The following is a 14046-nucleotide window of genomic DNA, read 5'->3' as shown; positions in this document are numbered from 1 at the left end:
GCTGATACATGATAGTGCTCAATGCATAAGAGCCATTGTTTTGTTTTTGAAGTATAGTTAATTTATAATGTTGTATTAGTTTCAGGTGTGCAGCAAAGTGATTCATATATATATATATATACACATATATATATTCTTTTTCAGATTCTTTTCCATTATAGTTTATTACAAGATATTGAATATAGCTCCCTGTGCTATACAGCTGGTCCTTGTTTATCTATTATATATATAATAGTGTGTATCTGTTAAACCGAAATTCCCAGTTTATCCCTCCCTCTTTCCCCTTTGGTGACCATAAGTTTGTTTTCTATATCTGTCAGTCTATTTCCGTTTTGTAAATAGGTCCATTTGTATCTTTGTTTTAGATTCCACGTATAAGTGATATAACATATCTGTCTTTGTCTGGCTTACTTCACTTAGTATGATAATCTCTAGGTCCATCCATGTTGCTGCAAATGGCATTATTTCATTCTCTTTATGGCTGAGTAATATTCCACTGTGTGTGAGTATTATATATATATATATTCCACATATTCTGTATCCATTCATCTGTCAATGAACATTTGGCTTACTTCCATGTCTTGGCTATTGTACATAGTCATAATAGCTATTTTTCTTTAAATGCAAATGTAAGGTTGCATGTTCCTTATTGGTAGTATTTTCTCAAGTGGCCAGATGGCCAACCATCACAGTGGAGTTAGAGGACAGTAATAGAAATGATTAAGGCAAGAAGCCAGAGCCTTCATCACACTCACCTATGATTTTTATAACTGATTAGTGCTGGCTGACTTTCTATTTATAACAACTTAGTGTACTTTGAAAAAACTATGCATATTTTAAAGCTCCTGTGAACCTGAATATGAAATTTTGTTCAAAAGGCTTTTCTTTCTTAATAATCCATCTTCTTGTCCTAGTCCAAGACTTAGAATACCTAAGAGGCTGCCATTAAAAGTCATTCATTTTTACTGTCATGTGGTTTTAAGAGTGTGGACTCTGAAACCAGACTACCTGGACCCAAATACTGGAGGTGCTACGTGATAGTTATGTTTTCTTAGGCAATTTATTTAACCTCTCTGTGCCTTGATTTCCTCATCTTTGAAATGGCCACAATAATTGTACCTCCCTCACAAGATTCTTCTGAGGATTAAATGAGATCATCTCTATGCTACTTTAGATTATTATCTTTCTGTTTACATATACTGTCTCCCCAACTAGGTCATAGCACATATCACTGAGGGCAGGAACTGTGTGCTATTCATCTTTGGAGTCGATGTCTAGTAGACATTTGTTGTTGATTATGAGGAAACCTGAAGTAATATTTTTCTTTAGTACATCAATTTTGAAAGGCAGATCTCTGCAACTGACATGAGATGGGTGTTAGTTGATACTTTTGATTTAGAGTGAAAGTAGGTCAATGAAATGGGTCACCTGCCACCCTCGCTTTATAAAACAAAACCAGACACTCCTCATACAAAAATGAGTGTCTTAACTAAACGTATAAGCCAGTGTATGGCATGAAGTTTTTGTCTTCATTTTGAAGAAACTCCCAAAGGTGAAAGTGCTTTTAGCAAAGTAAAGGATTTCTGCTGTGGGTATGGTATTGTACAGGGCTTGTAGGTTTGCTTCCTAAAGAAAGTGTCTCTTTTTGGAGAGCATGTAATTGGCTACAGATGGATCCATCTTGATTTGTTGCCTAGTGACGGCCAAAGGAAGTCACCCTCTGGTGAACTGAAAGTCTGTTTGCCATTACAGTTTCACACAAAATGCCCTTGTAGCAATGTTTGGTGAAAGCAAGAGAGTGATCATTTGATCCCAAAATGGTTACCTTGGGGAGGCTACATTCTGAACCCCTGGCTTTCTCTGGGGTGCCCTAGGACCACCAGCAAGATTTGGGCTGAGATAAGAAAGAGTCCAGTGGCTCCAGTGAAGCCCCCTAGTTACCTGGTATCACCCTCTATAAATCTGGGTTTTTTGGAAACTCTGGGGCAACAGATTATTCTGTACATGCCCTCAAAACATCCTAACTGCTTCAGGGGTCTGAACTCAATTAGCATCTACTCCCTACTCAACTCTGATCCTTCAGGCTCTTTGACTCCCTTACTCTCCATATAGCTAGTATTAGCTTGCTAGGGCTACTATAATGAATACCACAAACTGGGTGGCTTAAAATAACAGAAATGTATTGTCTCACACTTCCAGAAGCTAGAAGTCTGAAATTCAAGTGTTCACAGGGTCATGCTCCTTCGGAAACCTCTAAGGGATTCCTTCCTTGCCTCTTACTACCTTCTGGTGGCTTGCCAGAAATCTTTGGCAATTCCTTGGATTGTAGATGTGTCACTCCAATCCTCTTTCTTCACATGATGTTCTTCCTGTGTCTACATTTTGTCTTTCTTCTATATGTGTCTGTCTCTGTGTCCAAACTTCCCCATTTTATAAGGACGTATAAAGTCATATTGGATTAGAGCCCATACCAATGACCTCATTTTAACTGGATTACTTCTATAAAGATCCTAGTTCCAAATAAGGTCACACTCTGAGGCACTGGAGATTAGGACTTCAGCATCTTTTTTAAAAAAACAATAATTAATTTTTAAATTTTTGGCTGCGTTGGGTCTTCGTTGTTGCGCGTGGGCTTTCTCTGCTTGCGGTGAGCGGGGGCTACTCTTCGTTGTGGTGTGTGGGCTTCTCATCGCAGTGGCTTCTCTTTTTGTGGAGCACGGGCTCTAGGCGTGGGCTTCAGTAGTTGTGGCATGTGGGTTCAGTAGTTGTGGCACGCGAGCTCTAGAGTGCAGGCTCAGTAGTTGTGGCGCAAGGGCTTCATTGCTCCACAGCATGCGGGATCTTCCCAGGCCAGGCCTTGAACCCGTGTCCCCGGCATTGGCAGGCGGATTCTTAACCACTGCGCCACCAGGGAAGCCCCTAGCATATCTTTTTTGGAGTGGACATAATTCAACACATAACATATGTGTTTGTTGTTGTTGTTTTGGTTTGGTTTTTAATCTCACCAGATTTCAGTCCTCTGACGCTTCCATGTTCTCATAGTCAATTAACCTCTGTCTTCAATTCCTTCCCGATCCAGAACAGACCTGTGGTACATAATTCAATGACTCTGTATCCTCTTATATTTTCATTCCACTTCCCCAGAAGAACTCCAATCCTGGATCGATCCAACTGCACCTGTCTTCCTTCTGCTTTCTTACTGGAGGGCTGCTGAGTGCTGCAAGAGGAAACCCTGCCACCATGTGGATGGGTGCCGGCCACTACAAATTCCTGGTCACCACCCCGAACTCAGTCCTGGATGCCATCTAGCAGTCTTCTCTGTATCCCAAGCCAGCAGTCTCAGTCTCTCTCTGTATTAGTCAGGCTTCTCCACATAACAAAACCAATAGGATATATCTCTATGTAAACATATATCTACCTATCTATCAGGATTCTGAGGAATTAGTTCACACGATTGTGAGGGCTGGCAAGTCTGAATTCTGCAGAGCAGGCCAGCAAGCTGGGGACCCAGGGAAGAGTTGATGTTGCAGCTTGAGTCCACAGTCTCAGTTCCTTTGAGTTGACAGAATTCCTTCTTCCTCAGAGGATTGCAGTCTTTTGCTCTTAAGGTCTTCAACTGATGAGGTCCACCAATTTTATGGAGGGTAACCCACTTTACTCAAAGTGTACTAACTTAAAAGTTAATCTCATCTGAAAAATACCTTCCCAGCAACATCTAGACTAGTGTTTGACCAAATATTACAGTAGTGTGGCCCACCCAAGTTGACACATCAAATTAACCATCACATTTTTCCATGTCCCACTTTTAACCCTCAGTAAAAGATGCTTCTTACTCTTCAGGGAAAATGGATGTTTTAAAGCAGGAAGCCCCTCAGCTTTCTACCTTCAAGCCACTAAAACCCCACTCATTTCAGCAGCCAGCCTTGCCTCCTCTCTTTTTTGTCACAGAGGAAGAGGGGTCACTCTTTCTGAGCCCAGTCTCTCCACCTGGGCTTTGGGTTTTTATTACTCCTGCATTTTCAGGACCTATATGGTGTGAGGAAAATGGTAGCCCCTCAAACATTGAATGAATCCTCTCCTGACCCCTTTCCTCCATTCCTCCCTTGTACTCTCTATTTTCAACCCCTTCTCTACCCTTTAATGTTTCTCATCAACATTTAAACAAATTCAAGTCTTTCCCATTAAAATAACACCAACATAATCAGCACCCTCGACTCTGTCCATCTTTAGCTATTGCCCTTTCTTCTTCCTTCACGGTCATGCTTCTCCAAAGAATTGTCTATATTTTCTGCCTTCACATCTTACTCTGCTATGTACTCCTCAACTACTGCAATCTGGCTTCTACCCCCATCATTCAGTTGATACAGTCTTGACAAAATGGTCTTTTTCTTTCTGGTCATCTCCCTAGTATTGGATATTGTTGATTGCTGTCCTCCTCTCCCCCACCCTCAAAATTATCCTTCACACATGACTTCTTATTTAGCCTGAACTTCAAGATCCAACCCTTCAATTACTTTCTTGCTAATATCACTTTCTGGCCCCCTTTACCCTTCATTCCTACATACTTTGAAGAACTCCATCACACTTCTTTTACTGAAAGACCTCATTGTTTCTCCATGGTGTTCATTCTTCCTCACTGCAAAGTGAGTAATAAACCCAACTCATCTGACTGCAGGTGTGCTCCTGGTGACCATTGCCTGAAGGGCATGACACTTTCAAGTTACCCAAGTATTGGGGCATAAGAAGCTCTGATAGGCATCAGAAAGACTAAAAATGAAGTATGAAAAAATTTCACTCCTCCATCCCCATCTCACAAACCAGCATTACTTGACACCCATTCAGCTGAATTTGTCACAGGAACACAGCAATTAGGTTTTGCTGTCACAGGCAACTAAAGGGTTCCTATGCAGAAATTGGGCCCTGGAAGTAGGGCCTGGAAAAGAAATAAGCCAAATAATGTGGAATTGTCTAAGGCAAGGTTGGGTGAATGGCAGTGAAAAGCCCTCTATCTTGAGTTGGGAAATGGGCAAACCAGTTATATGGCCTCAAAGTGGTCATTTTTCGTAAACTGTGTGCCTAGTAAGGCTAGGGCCTTATGGGATTTTGTAGAGGATCGAGATACTGGTGTTGATTTAGTTGCTCCTTGTGGCATTCAGAAAGGTTCTACGAGCAAGAGACAAATTTTGGGTGGTGAAACTGATCCATCTGAAAGCAGAGAGGGAAGAAAACACAGCTCTCCCAATAGAAGCCCGGTAGCCTACACTCCAAGATGGCTGAGTGATGACTATTGTACAAGGTGGACAAAGCCCAATTATCTGCCCCAAGGTGAAGTAGGACCAGTGAAGGCAGAGACCTTGGGGGAGCCAGAGCCTGATCCTCTCAGTCTTTCCCAAACACCTTAGGCCTGGGAAAGATACCAATTATCCTCACGGGGTCTCTCCATCCCAGGGTATTGTTGTGAACTGTCCTAAAGCAGAAACCAAGGAGGTCATTAAACTCAGAGACAAGGGAATGGGCTTAGACAACACAGATTGATGCTAAGAGACAAAACCACCCAGTCTGGAATCTAGTGTTTGGTAACTGTCTGCTTTTGTCATCAGTCTATAGAACTGACCAGAAGCAAAGAGATGCCTAACCTCCTCAGTTGATAAAGGGGTCATCTTGCTGGAGAAACCTCTAGCTTCACCATCAAGGATGTGTGAGTGCTTACCCCACCATGCACATAGCTTACCACCTGGAAGTGGGTGCTACATCCCAGAAGGGGACTGCTTCCCCATGCCTTCCTCAGATGTGGCCACAACAAAAATGGACAAGGTTGATCTTCCCAGAGAGAAGGAACCAGGAGCAGCAGAAAGGTCGCCTAAGGAACTCATGCCTTTGCCGGAGGGGAGAGGCCCTGCTTCTCTTGTCCAGCAGAACGTGAGATATGTGAGAATTTGGGGACCACCGAGGGTGATTTCTCCCCTCCCCCTTTCTAAATGGATATTGTATTGCAGGTATTCATTTATCTTATTCTCATCTTGTATTGTGACTGTTAGGGACGGTTAATGTTACCTTTTAACTATAGGTCTTTGAATTATGAGGTGCCACATCCAGAAAGGAACAAGAAGGAGGATCATCACCGAGAGGTACTGCACTTGAAGCTTGATGTAAAACAAGGATGAGACTTTGGGTTGTCTCCTTTGAGAGGGGGGTGCGTGCCTTTGGCATAATGCATGTGACATAGTGACATTATGATAAGGTGCATTTTTGCCAGTAAATGAATGGAAAGAAGAGTGTGCATGTGGGTGCTGGGCAGCTGCTGGGGGCTGGGAGAGGGGGGAGAGGTTAGACGACAGTGAACACCTGTTGTTTTACATACTTTATGCATCATTTTCCCATATTCTAGTAGGATCAATGGCGCCTTGCTGACAATCTGTGCACGACAAATTTCCAATCATTTGGATCATTTCCTTAGGAGAGTGTCCGAAATTGGAATTTCAGAAGGTACAAATAGTTTCGTGGCTCATATTAAATGTTTGAAAACTGCTTCCGAAAAGAGTTAGAGCAATTGACATTCCTACCAGTAATATAGGAAAATGTTCCTATATATTTCATCAACTACTTCTGAAGTTTAATGCTCCACAAATATAGCCTTCAGCTTTGAGGGAACAGGCAAGCCTCTATGGTTATCCTCTACATAGACTGACAAAGAATCATCCCTCCAAGTTTATTTGTGACCCATGTGATAAAGCTGCACACCCAAAGAGAATCTTCTCCTAGTTTCCCTCTGATCAATTCTGCTGCAACCAGAGGGATTAATGCACGTAGTTCTCCTCTTTGGACAGCGATTTTCTGGCTGCAGCTCAGAGCACCATTCCACTTCCTGCCTTTTCCTCCTGGCATCTCATTCAAATCCGAACACTCTAAGATAGCAATTGAGACATCAAAATCTACTCTAGTGTGGTGTGAGGCATCTCAGGGTCCCAGGTAGGTACTCTATATAGGTGATCACCTTAGTCACATCTTATTTGGTTCAAATTAGCTTCTAAGTCAGGCTTTTCCAAGTTTTGGAAACATAAACAAAATTTTAAACCCGAAACTCAAAATGATACATGCTTGTCATTAGTCCAAAATTCACAGTCTGCAGAGAAGAAAATACGATCTCCAAAGTTTAAGGGTCTTGCCCAAGTGTACACAGTTAGCCAAGGACCGAGATTTCTGGACTTGTGATGCCACTAGAAACTGAGACTATGGTGGTTCTTAACATGGCAGTCATTACTCATTGCCTGGTCCTCACATCCGGAAACATCCAGCTTCCCTCTCCTCTAGGCTCCACAGCTTGGCTAAGACTGGGGCTACTCTCAAAGCTGGGACAGATTTTTCTCCCTGAAGACCCTTTCAGTTCAGGAGCTTGCAAATACCATTCTGTCATTGTCATGTTTTCCCGCCTCCAGCCCTCCCTTCAGGGCTTCCATCCTCTGCCCGGATACAGTGTCAAGGAAACTGCAGGTACAGGGATAACCCCAGACTCAGAGCTGTCTTTGAAGAATAAGGGGGGAAGTGGGGGGGAAGGAATGCCTTTCATCAGTCTGTTACTTCTAGTCTCAATCCAGGAAACCCTTAGATCAGTGGATCTTATATTTCTTTTGGCCACAGGCCACCTTAGGAAACTGATGAAAGCAACAGACACTCTCTCAAATTCACATTAGCACAAAATTATACCTACAATTTCAGGGCCATCAAAGACCATCTGAATCCCATCCAAGATCAACAGGTAACGGTAAGAGATTCGATCACAGTGGTTACATCCTAGTCTTCAGCAGAAATACTTTCTAATAAGCGTGGGGAGAATTTGAACCCTGCAGGTTACTTCCTTGTCTCAAACAAAACATGGATAATTGTTGTGTCTGGAGTGGAAGGTGGGGGATATTTTTCGTGGCAGGTTTTTTTCCTAGGCTCATTCACATGGATGGCCTCCTAGAGAACTGTAGGGAATGTTATCACAGTAGGTGGCTACCCGAAGTCTTCCTGCTAATTAATGTACCTCTTGGGCGTGGGATACATTATCCTGCACTGACTATCAAAAATAGTTTCAGTCTCCAGGAGGGGCTTTAACATTGGGAACAAAAAGCTGCTTATAAGACAAATACTGTATGCTAACACATATATATGGAATTTAAGAAAAAAATGTCATGAAGAACATAGGGGTAAGACAGGAATAAAGACACAGACCTACTAGAGAATGGACTTGAGGATATGGGGAGGGGGAAGGGTAAGCTGTGACAAAGTGAAAGAGTGGCATGGACATATATACACTACCAAACGTAAGGTAGATAGCTAGTGGGAAGCAGCCGCATAGCACAGGGAGATTAGCTCGGTGCTTTGTGACCGCCTGGAGGGGTGGGATAGGGAGGGTGGGAGGGAGACGCAAAAGGGAGGGGATATGGAAACATATGTATACGTATAACTGATTAAATTTGTTATAAAGCAAAAAATTAAAAAAAAACCTGGAAAAAAAAAAGCTGCTTATAATTGCTTTTGGTTAGCTTTTAAATTATAACCGAGTTAACACATAGCTATTTTTGCAGAGTAGTAAAGTAAGTTTGCCAGATAAAGTCCTTTACCATAGTCTCTCCCCACTTGCTATGGTTATGTCCCTGAAAACCATCATGGTAAGAGAATTTACAGTTGATAAACTTAGAACCTTACAGGGAAGGTAGAATCAGGAACCGAAAGTCAAATCTGTGTTTATAAAAGCTCTTAGATACATTTTTTTGGCTTTCACTAAAATGAAATGTTAAAGATGGCACATCAAATAAAAAGAACGTCAATGTTTTATATAGGTTTTAATTTAGAAAGAGCCATGAAGAGTTCTGTACAATTTCCATCTACCATTCCTTAATCACTACAGCATTTTTAGGAACCCTCTCTTCCTCTGTTTTATATTTATCATTGTTGTTTATTTTTAAAGTAGCACTCGTAACAATTCAATTGTATAGAAGTGCTATAAAGTAAAAAAGCAAAAGTCTCTCAAATCTCACTCCCCAGGACATTGGGCTGTTTCCATGTGGGTTGTTTTTGGTTCATTTTTCAGGTTGATGGTTGAGGCTGCTGGATTTTAAGGGTCCCGTGAAGCTGGGGAGAAGGGGATGGGAATAGTCCAAGTTAAAAAGCCATAAAGCCTGCTGTTCTCACTGTTCTTATGAGATTCAGCAGTTTTGCTTGAATAGAAGCATCTCAGAGTGTTGCAAGGCTTTGGTTAATTTCCAGAGTTCTGAACAAGTGGACACTGACAATTTCTGCCAGCGTTTCTTTGCTTTTATGGAGGAGCAGGTTTATGGACATCCTCACCCTGCCATTCCAGACTTCCCATCTCTATCCAAGCCTTTTTAATTTCTCTCTTTTTAAAAAAGTATGGAGGCCACTTGGCAAGGAACTGTGGGCAGCTTCTAGAACCTGAGAGCGATCCCCAGCTGACAGCCAGCAAGAAAATCATAAAACCACAAGGAAAGGAATTCTATCAACAACCAGGGATCTTGGAAGAGGACCCTGAGCCTCAGATGAAAATAGCAGTCTGGTTTTAACCCAGAGCAGAAGACCCAGCTAACCTGTTCCCAGACTCCTGACTCTTGCCCTACTTCTCCTTGGCCTGCCCCTTTCCCTGCCAAGGCCGCAGTTCAGAGTGGACACCCTTCCTCTAGGACAATTAAGGGGCTTGCACTAATGGAGTTAGTTTTCACAAATGTTTTCTAGGATCCACAGAAACCAGAAGTCTTTCATTCCTGGTAGTTGTTGGAAAGTGGCCAGGTGGTGAGGAAAGAATTTATTTTCAATATATATTTTTTAATTTATTTATTTTATTTATTGTTTTTGGCTACATTGGGTGTTCGTTGCTGTGCACGGGCTTCTCATTGCAGTGGCTTCTCTTGTTGTGGGGCACAGGCTCTAGGCACGCAGGCTTCAGTAGTTGTGGCTTGTGGGCTCAGTAGTTGTGGCTCATGGGCTCTAGAGCACAGGCTCAGTAGTTGTGGCGCACGGAATTATTTGCTCCACAGGATGTGGGATCTTCCCAGACCAGGGTTCGAACCCGTGTACCATGCATTGGCAGGTGGATTCTTAACTGCTGCGCCACCAGGAAAGTCCAAGTCATGCATTTTACATTCATGGGTACTGTACATGAGACAGCATCAGGCTGGCCAGGAAAGGTATAGAAAACGCACCCATGAACATTCCAGTTTTCCAGCCTTTTTTCTTACTCCCACAACTGGACACGTGCATGGACTTGAGCTTTGGAAATGTTCACAGCAGTTCTTTAACATATCAGTAAATCTTTCATCTTCAGCAAGTCATGTCCAGAAAAGCTCTAAGTCATTTCAAAATGTAGGGTGCTTCTCCCCTGATCCATACCCACATCCTATTCATGCTGAGAAAAATATACCTTAGTACTAGGCAGAAGGCTCCCCTGCCCTCCCAGCCTTTCCTTCTACTCGGTGGGCAAAGCCATCATTACTCAGATGTTTAGTTTTCATTGAATAAAGCCCAGGAGGAAGGAAGAAGTCCTGGGATTTGTTTTCTTCCCTCCTCATCGCCATCTGCTGGTAGATTGTTGCATTTCAGATGTGTATGCAGAGTCCAATGAAATAAATAGTGCCAGCCTACTTACTGCTGGCCACAAGGTGCCCAGGCTCTGCCGAGGAATCCATTCCTGCAGTCCTGGGCCAGGACACACCACAAGCACCATGAAACCCTACTCCTTGTTTTACCCAGGCCAGGGTGGCCGAGGACAAGGGCTACATCAAGCATTCCCAGCCTCAGTGAGAGTGGTTTTGGGATCAGGAATCAAGAAACTAAGGCTTGGGACTTCCCTGGCGGTCCAGTGGTTAGGACTCCGTGTTTTCACTACCGTGGCCCCGGGTTCAATCCCTGGTCAGGGAACTAAGATCGCGCAAGCCGTGAAAAAAAAAAAAAAGAAACTAAGGCTTTCTATTTAAGAATGTTCTGGTGTATCCAGATATAGAGAACAAACTAGTGGTTACCAGTGCGGAGGGGCGGGGAAGAGACAAGATAGGGACAGGGGATTAAGAGGTACAAACTACTATGTATAAAATAAATAAGCAACAAGGATATATTATACAGCACAAGGAATATAGCCAATATTTTATAATAATGCTAAATGGAGTATAATCTATAAAAATATTGAATCACTATGTTGTATATCTGAAACTAATACTGTAAATCAACAATACTTAAATTTAAAAAATTAAAAATAAAATTATTTTATTAGGTATAATTTTTAAAAAGAGTATTTTGGTGCATCCGTTATATTTTTAAATGGTCTTCAGAAGGAACAAGGCTGAAATGTTTATTGTATGTGGCAGCTGCCCTGCCTGACAGCAGAAGCAGAAGCAATTGGTGATCACATGTCCAAAGAAGTGGGCAGCGGTCCCCATATCGCTCATGCCAGTCCTTGCCAGAAACTGGAATCCGAGCCTTGAATTCCCACCAGCTTAGGGACATCCCAGTGCCAAATGCCTACCCTCCTAGACCTTTTCCTATCAGGCTGTCAGACTCCAAAGACAGTTTCTAGCAAGAACCAGGGTGAGGAATGTGTCAGGAGAGAGGAATAGTGGGGACCAGGTTTGACCCCAGTTCTTTTATCTATCTATCTATTTATTTATTTATTTTTGGCTGTGTTGGGTCTTCGTTGCTGCGTGCGGGCTTTCTCTAGTTGCGGCGAGCGGGGGCTACTCTTCATTGCGGTGCGTGGGCTTCTCATTGAAGTGGCTTCTTCTGTTGCGGAGCACAGGCTCTAGGCATGCAGGCTTCAGTAGTTGTGGCTTGTCAGCTCAGTAGTTGTGGCTCGCGGGCTTAGTTGCTCTGCGGCATGTGGGATCTTCCTGGACCAGGTGTCAAACCCGTGTCCCCTGAATTGGCAGGCAGATTCTTATCCACTGTGCCACCAGGGAAGCCCCTTGACCCCAGTTCTGGAGCACCTTGATGTTAGGTAAGAAGCAAGTCATGGATTTAGATGCAAGGACAGGAGACAGGGGCTTGGTCCCAGAAACAAAGCGTGAACTTGTCCCCTGGGACCAGAGGGGCATCTGACATAGGGTGCAATTGACAAGAATAGTGCAGAAATGGCTGAGCTGAAAGTCAGGCAACCTGGCTGCTGACCTTGGCTCTCCTACCCACTAGCTGTGTGGCTTTGTGCACATTGTTGTGAGCCTTCCTTAGTTCATTTGTAAAATACAGTTCACTTAGCCTCTCCAGCCTCAAGCTACCACAGAGTTGTGCTTCTTAAACTCTAATGTGCACTGGAATCACTGGGCACATTATTAAAGTGCAAGTCCTGATTCAGTTGGTCTGGGGTGGAGGCCTCAGAGTCATAAGCCTCCAGGTGATGCTGATGCTGCTGGTCCCTGACCCACACTTTGAGTAGCAAGTAAGCATAGACTACAGAAGTGGCTCAAGGGCTCTCACTGCTGGTGTAGATGGAAGGCCAGAGGCAGGACTCTAGTCACCCCACACCCCAGCTTCAGCCAGAGCACCTCACCTTTGATTTGTTTTACATATTAAGGTTCCACCTAAGATTTTATTTGAAAAATAAAAGGAATCATTTTGTTAAGAGCTTGACAACCATTGAATTGCAGCCCTTTGGGGGGATAGGATAATTTAACCTATTTTTATTATGGAAGATTTCAAACATACAACAAATTCAAAAGAAAAGTCTAACAAACTCGCAAGTACCCATTACTAAGATTCAACAAGTACTGCAATTTGTCAATCTCGTTTCATATCCAACTGATAGGAACTTAAAAAACCAGGGCACAGGGCAGCTCTTGTGTCTGGCCTTGGGCTCTGTTGAAGAGACCTCTACAGCGGCTGACTGGGATATTCATTCATGCTTTAATGGGACTGAGTTTGGACAAGATTAACTGCAACTTCTGAAGGACCGATTCCCAGAATTAAACAGCCACCACATAGAGCAAACTGGTAAAGACTAAGACCACCAAGAAATGTCCTCAATTCACCGCCTCCAGTGTGCTTGCCATATTTGACCAACGGCAGATTCAAGAGTTCAAAGAGGCCTCCAATGTAATTGATCAGAACAGAGATGGTTTCATCAAGGAAAATTTGCGTGATGTGCTTGTTTCTCCAGGGAAGAATCCAGCTGATGCATACCTCAATGCCATGATGAATGAGGTCCCAGGGCCCATAAATTTCACCTTGCTCTTCCCGGTGTTTGGTGAGAAGTTAAATGGTGCAGATCCAGAAGATGTCATCAGAAATGCTCTTGCTTGCTTTGATAAAGAAGCAGTAGGCACCATTCAGGAGGATTAACCAAGAGAGATCTGATGACAGTGGGAGATCAGTTGGTAGATGAGGAAGTGGATGAGCTGTTCAGAGACAATTGACAAAAAGGGAAACTTTCATTTAACTGAGTTAACGTGCATTCTTAAACCTGGAGCAAAAGGCAAAGAAGATATTGAAAGAACTTTAGCTAAAAACTTCCAGCAACTGGGAATTCCCTGGTGGTCCAGTGGTTAAGACTCCGTGCTCCCAAAGCAGGGGGCCCGGGTTCGATCCCTGGTCGGGGAGCTAGATCCTGCATGTCGCAACTAAGAAGCCCGCATGCCACAACTAAGATCCTGCATGCCACAATGAAGACCCGGAGCAGCCTAAATAAATAAATGGTTTTAAAAAATTAAAAAACAAAAACCCAAAATACTTCCAGGGACTTCCCTTGTGGTCCAGGGGTTCAGACTTCGCCTTCCAATGCAGGGGGTACATGTTTGATCCCTGGTTAGGGAGCTAAGATCCTACATGCCTTGGGACCACAAAACCAAAAAAACATAAAACAGAAGCAATGTTGTAACAAATTCCATAAAGGACTTTAAAAATGGTCCACATCAAAAAAATCTTTAAAAAACAAAAAAAACCTTCTACTTACTATATCTTACTTTTTTAAAAAATGTTTTTATTAGAGTATAGTTAATTTACAATGTTGTGTTAGTTTCTGGTGTACAGAAAAGTGATTCAGTTATACATATATGTATACATGTA

The 14046-nt window shown here is 42.9% G+C and overlaps 1 pseudogene across 1 annotated transcript; it reads left to right on the top strand.

Moving 5' to 3' along the window:
- The first annotated feature begins 5694 nt into the window (after nt 1–5694).
- LOC309796294 (myosin regulatory light chain 12B-like) lies at nt 5695–13554 on the top strand (annotated as a pseudogene). The gene is made up of 3 exons: nt 5695–5919; nt 6039–6128; nt 12967–13554. The product of its transcript is annotated as a myosin regulatory light chain 12B-like (transcript).
- Nucleotides 13555–14046: the final 492 nt, after the last annotated feature.

This window comes from Mesoplodon mirus (genome assembly GCF_964341445.2).
Source record: "Mesoplodon mirus genome assembly, chromosome: X".
In the NCBI taxonomy this organism is placed as follows: Eukaryota; Metazoa; Chordata; class Mammalia; order Artiodactyla; family Ziphiidae; genus Mesoplodon; species Mesoplodon mirus.
This window is presented reverse-complemented; position numbering and strand designations above follow the sequence as displayed.